Source organism: Onychostoma macrolepis, chromosome 08, assembly GCF_012432095.1.
Source record: "Onychostoma macrolepis isolate SWU-2019 chromosome 08, ASM1243209v1, whole genome shotgun sequence".
NCBI classification, from domain to species: Eukaryota; Metazoa; Chordata; class Actinopteri; order Cypriniformes; family Cyprinidae; genus Onychostoma; species Onychostoma macrolepis.
In genome coordinates this window covers 4,403,579-4,409,578 of record NC_081162.1, presented here as the reverse complement: position 1 = coordinate 4,409,578, position 6,000 = coordinate 4,403,579, and the positions used below count along the sequence as shown (strand labels likewise).

General features: G+C 38.8%; 1 long non-coding RNA gene across 1 annotated transcript; it reads right to left on the bottom strand.

Moving 5' to 3' along the window:
- Positions 1-4,436: 4,436 nt before the first annotated feature.
- Positions 4,437-5,247, bottom strand: LOC131546174 (uncharacterized). The gene is made up of 3 exons (XR_009272616.1): positions 5,214-5,247; positions 5,034-5,113; positions 4,437-4,495 (listed from the first exon to the last, which is right to left on the bottom strand). It is a non-coding gene; the product is annotated as an uncharacterized LOC131546174 (long non-coding RNA).
- Positions 5,248-6,000: the final 753 nt, after the last annotated feature.

Sequence of the window (6,000 nt, the reverse complement as noted above, 5' to 3'; positions counted from 1 at the left end):
TCTTCATTGTGTCACCTGGAACAGAAACAGATATACTGTTACCTACTGTTTAGGGGTGACCCCTAATAGTCGACGATTCGATGCTTTGATAGGAGGAGCCTGATTCGACTCTCAATCTCACAGTCGAATATTCGCAGAGGTGTTATGATCATGCCATTTTAGCTATATGGGGGTGCTCAAATGTCTTGATTTCACATAGAACTACTGGTTTTCTCCCAATAAGTTAATATACAGCCTATTAAGATAATGCTGTAAATAAGAATCTGAAAAGAAGGAAGCTTTAAATAAATATTTTAACATCCGTGAATAAATCCAACCACCCCTATAGATTTAAGTTTCACTTTCCATAATCCGTGTCCGGCAGAGGAGCATCTTGGCGGCAGGGATTTAAATCTTTAACAAGACTCAAATTGACACAGGCAGAGTGAAAGACTGGATTTTTCCAATCAGGTAGGGTACGAGTGATTTCAGCCAGTTTATATATATCGTGTATATATTATTTATCTCGTATAAGATGCATTTGGTTGAGTTGTACTGCAGTAAAGCGCTTCAATGTAGAACTACCCTAACCCTATCTCTTCAGAGCGCAGAGCGAGCAGTACATACAACAATGCAGAATATTAATAACTATGACTAGGACAGTCATATACAGGTGCATCTCAATAAATTAGAATGTCGTGGAAAAGTTCATTTATTTCAGTAATTCAACTCAAATTGTGAAACTCGTATATTAAATAAATTCAATGCACACAGACTGAAGTGGTTTAAGTCTTTGGTTCTTTTAATTGTGATGATTTTGGCTCACATTTAACAAAAACCCACCAATTCACTATCTCAACCAATTAGAATAATTCATAAGACCAATAAAAAATTTTTTTTTTAGTGAATTGTTGGCCTTCTGGAAAGTACAGTGGGGCAGAAAAGTATTTAGTCAGCCACCAATTGTGCAAGTTCTCCCACTTAAAAAGATGAGAGAGGCCTGTAATTTTCATCATAGGTATACCTCAACTATGAGAGACAAAATGAGAAGAAAACAAATCCGGAAAATCACATTGTAGGATTTTTAAATAATTTATTTGCAAATTATGGTGGAAAATAAGTATTTGGTCAATAACAAATTTTCATCTCAATACTTTGTTATATACCCTTTGTTGGCAATGACAGAGGTCAAACGTTTTCTGTAAGTCTTCACAAGGTTTTCACACACTGTTGCTGGTATTTTGGCCCATTCCTCCATGCAGATCTCCTCTAGAGCAGTAATGTTTTGGGGCTGTCGCTGGGCAACACGGACTTTCAACTCCCTCCAAAGATTTTCGATGGGGTTGAGATCTGGAGACTGGCTAGGCCACTCCAGGACCTTGAAATGCTTCTTAAGAAGCCACTCCTTCGTTGCCCGGGCGGTGTGTTTGGGATCATTGTCATGCTGAAAGACCCAGCCACGTTTCATCTTCAATGCCCTTGCTGATGGAAGGAGGTTTTCACTCAAAATCTCACGATACATGGCCCCATTCATTCTTTCATTTACACGGATCAGTCGTCCTGGTCCCTTTGCAGAAAAACAGCCCCAAAGCATGATGTTTCCACCCCCATGCTTCACAGTAGGTATGGTGTTCTTTGGATGCAACTCAGCATTCTTTCTCCTCCAAACACGACAAGTTGAGTTTTTACCAAAAAGTTCTATTTTGGTTTCATCTGACCATATGACATTCTCCCAGTCCTCTTCTGGATCATCCAAATGCTCTCTAGCAAACTTCAGACAGGCCCGGACATGTACTGGCTTAAGCAGGGGGACACGTCTGGCACTGCAGGATTTGAGGCCTTTGTTACTTTGGTCCCAGCTCTCTGCAGGTCATTCACTAGGTCCCCCGTGTGGTTCTGGGATTTTGCTCACAGTTCTTGTGATCATTTTGACCCCACGGGTGAGATCTTGCGTGGAGCCCCAGATCGAGGAGATTATCAGTGGTCTTGTATGTCTTCCATTTTCTAATAATTGCTCCTACAGTTGATTTCTTCACACCAAGCTGCTTACCTATTGCAGATTCAGTCTTCCCAGCCTGGTGCAGGTCTACAATTTTGTTTCTGGTGTCCTTTGACAGCTCTTTGGTCTTGGCCATGGTGGAGTTTGGAGTTGGACTGTTTGAGGTTGTGGACAGGTGTCTTTTATACTGATAACAAGTTCAAACAGATGCCATTAATACAGGTAACGAGTGGAGAACAGAGGAGCCTCTTAAAGAAGAAGTTACAGGTCTGTGAGAGCCAGAAATCTTGCTTGTTTGTAGGTGACCAAATACTTATTTTACCGAGGAATTTACCAATTAATTCTTTAAAAATCCTACAATGTGATTTTCTGGGTTTTCTTTTCTCATTTTGTCTCTCATAGTTGAGGTATACCTATAATGAAAATTACAGGCCTCTTTCATCTTTTTAAGTGGGAGAACTTGCACAATTGGTGGCTGACTAAATACTTTTTTGCCCCACTGTATGTTCATTTACTGTATATGTACTCAATACTTGGTAGGGGCTACTTTTGCTTTAATTACTGCCTCAATTCGGCGTGGCATGGAGGTGATCAGTTTCTGGCACTGCTGAGGTGGTATGGAAGCCCAGGTTTCTTTGACAGTGGCCTTCAGCTCATCTGCATTTTTTGGTCTCTTGTTTCTCATTTTTCTCTTGACAATACCCCATAGATTCTCTATGGGGTTCAGGTCTGGTGAGTTTGTTGGCCAGTCAAACACACCAACACCATGGTCATTTAACCAACTTTTGGTACTTTTAACAGTGTGGGCAGGTGCCAAATCCTGCTGGAAAATGAAATCAGCATCTTTAAAAAGCTGGTCAGCAGAAGGAAGCATGAAGTGCTCAAAAAATTTCTTGGTGCAGTGACTTTGGTTTTCAAAAAACACAATGGACCAACACCAGCAGATGACATTGCACCCCAAATCATCACAGACTGTGGAAACTTAACACTGGATTTCAAGCAACTTGGGCTATGAGCTTCTCCACCCTTCCTCCAGACTCTAGGACCTTGGTTTCCAAATGAAATACAAAACTTGCTCTCATCTGAAAAGAGGACTTTGGACCACTGGGCAATAGTCCAGTTCTTCTTCTCCTTAGCCCAGGTAAGATGCCTCTGACGTTGTCTGTGGTTCAGGAGTGGCTTAACAAGAGGAATATGACAACTGTAGCCAAATTCCTCGACACGTCTGTGTGTGGTGGCTCTTGATGCCTTGACCCCAGCCTCAGTCCATTCCTTGTGAAGTTCACCCAAATTCTTGAATCGATTTTGCTTGACAATCCTCATAACGCTGCGGTTCTCTCGGTTAGTTGTGCATCTTTTTCTTCCACACTTTTTCCTTCCACTCAACTTTCTGTTAACATGCTTGGATACAGCACTCTGTGAACAGCCAGCTTCTTTGGCAATGAATGTTTGTGGCTTACCCTCCTTGTGAAGGGTGTCAATGATTGTCTTCTGGACAACTGTCAGATCAGCAGTCTTCCCCATGATTGTGTAGCCTAGTGAACCAAACTGAGAGACCATTTTGAAGGCCCAGGAAACCTTTGCAGGTGTTTTGAGTTGATTAGCTGATTGGCATGTCACCATATTCTAATTTGTTGAGATAGTGAATTGGTGTTTTTTTGTTAAATGTGAGCCAAAATCATCACAATTAAAATAACCAAAGACTTAAACTACTTCAGTCTGTGTGCACTGAATTTATTTAATTCACGAGTTTCACAATTTGAGTTGAATTACTGAAATAAATAAACTTTTCCACAACATTCTAATTTATTGAGATGCACCTGTACATAACATTATAATGAGAACACTATTATAATAAAACGCTGTGAATTTTTAGAGTTCAGTTGCCAACTTGCCGTGTTTCTGCACGTTGTTGCGTGAAGAACGTGTCCACAAAAGGAGTTCATTCAGAGCCGCGCAGACACGTTCATGCTTTCAGGGCACTTTGTGCAGATAGCCTATAAGTCGTAATATAACGTTATGTTGTATAAATAATGAAGCGTATTCTATATGAGATAAATGATGAGTTAAATCCCATTGATTATAAACCTGCAAATGCTTCATCTTCAGCGCGCGCAGCTCAAAATAGAAATGCAGAACATTAATCTGTCATATACATAACGTTATAATGAGAGCACTATTGGAAAAAAATGTTGTGAATTCTTAGGGTTTTGCTGACGTTTAATGCTATCTTTTAATCAAAACATTACACATTTTCCCTGTGTGTTAATGTCAATTATGACTGTCGAATGTCTGACTTGACTCTTGGTAATGTATCCCCCCCTCCCCCCGTTCAGAAAAGAAATCAAGATATATTTATTTAAAAAATTAGAGTGAAAAGAGTAGTGTGGCGGCATACTATAACTACTGAGTTTTAGATGACTAATTTGAAAAGAAAATAATTGCAATTCACCTTATTTTTCAATGCAGACGTAAACCGTTTTCTGTGACTGTGTGAGACTTCCGGTTCATTAGCTGCTGTAGGGAAATAACAATAACAATAACAAGTAAATGGTAAAACTGTTTGCACTACAAACCAGTGTGTTCATTATTGAAATAATACATTAAAATTATACATAACTAAACACTTAACAGTTTTGATATTACAAATCTGTCATTTGCATAATAGATTATTAATTTTTTGTTTCAAATCCAAGACAGTGGCAAATATAGGCCTTTTTAAACATTTTGTCAAGACCAAATGATTCAGTTCAGAAGTGATAGCAGGTTTGAATCGTTTATGCTGATTTCAGGCAGTGAGGCAACCTTTTTGTTTACATTTAGATCTTTTAAATGAAATTAATACATCATTAGTATCATAGTCAGAACCATTCTCACTCTACAGCAATGTCTTTTTCCAGAAATCATGGCCCGGTTACTCAAGATAATCCACAGACCTTATTCTGAGCAGTTTCATGTAGAAACTGAAAATAGTTCCTACATGAAACTGCTCACAACAAATTTGTGGACGACTTGAAACTTGAAAATACAATAAAAATGAGAAGGACAACATTACCTTGAACATTCAAGCAAGCTAGGGGTTCTTGGTAGCATCACAGTCCCTTAACCGTCAGTGGCTGTAGCTGTAGCACAAGGCTGCAAAATAATATATCAATAGAATACGAGTACAATAAGACTCAACTGTCTGTACCTATGGTGGCACAGAGTCAAAATTTGCGCACAAATAATCCCTTACCTTTATCAATTTATCATTTTTCAGTTGACGAAGCAGACAACGGCTGCTCGGTATCACACACACACACACACAGCAGGGAAGAAAAATATGAAGAAGCCCAGTTAACGTTACTCATTTTAGATGAATTTACCTTTGCCATAATCCACGACACTATAATTTCTTTGGTTGATAATAACGATCAAAAGGCCATCTTACCTTACATACAACTTTATTCCCTAGTGAAAGGAAAGAGAGGAAAGGGAAAGAGATCGCTGTTAGCGCTAAGAAAAGCTAAAGTTAAGAGATAATGACATTTTTTTCCCCGAAATGAGGCTCCAAAAAGTTAGCTAATGTCTCACAGTTAGCTACTCACTTAATACGGTATGATTACAACTAACGTCTGTTTATGGTTCAAAAAAAGGCATGATCAAATCTATAACTTATGTGTAAGCTAACCGCTAACAACGTGACAACAGAACCTACAACTAACTCTACTTGGTTAATACTTTTAAATTACATGCAGTATCATATAAAAAAAGGCATTTAATTTGACATTTCAACACTTACAGCTGAATTCGTCGGGTGAAAACATGGAGGAGACGAGAGAGCTCAGTCACGACACAGCATGCAGACGCGGGATGTAATTTACAGTAGTTTCCTGTAACAGCTCCGCCTGCATTATTTTCACAGTAAAATTCCGAATACAGTATTATATTGTGAAATATCACAATAAAAGCCTGTAAAGTGATAATAATGTAATTTACTGTGAAATATTACAGTTACATGCTGTGAAATTTTTTACAGTGTA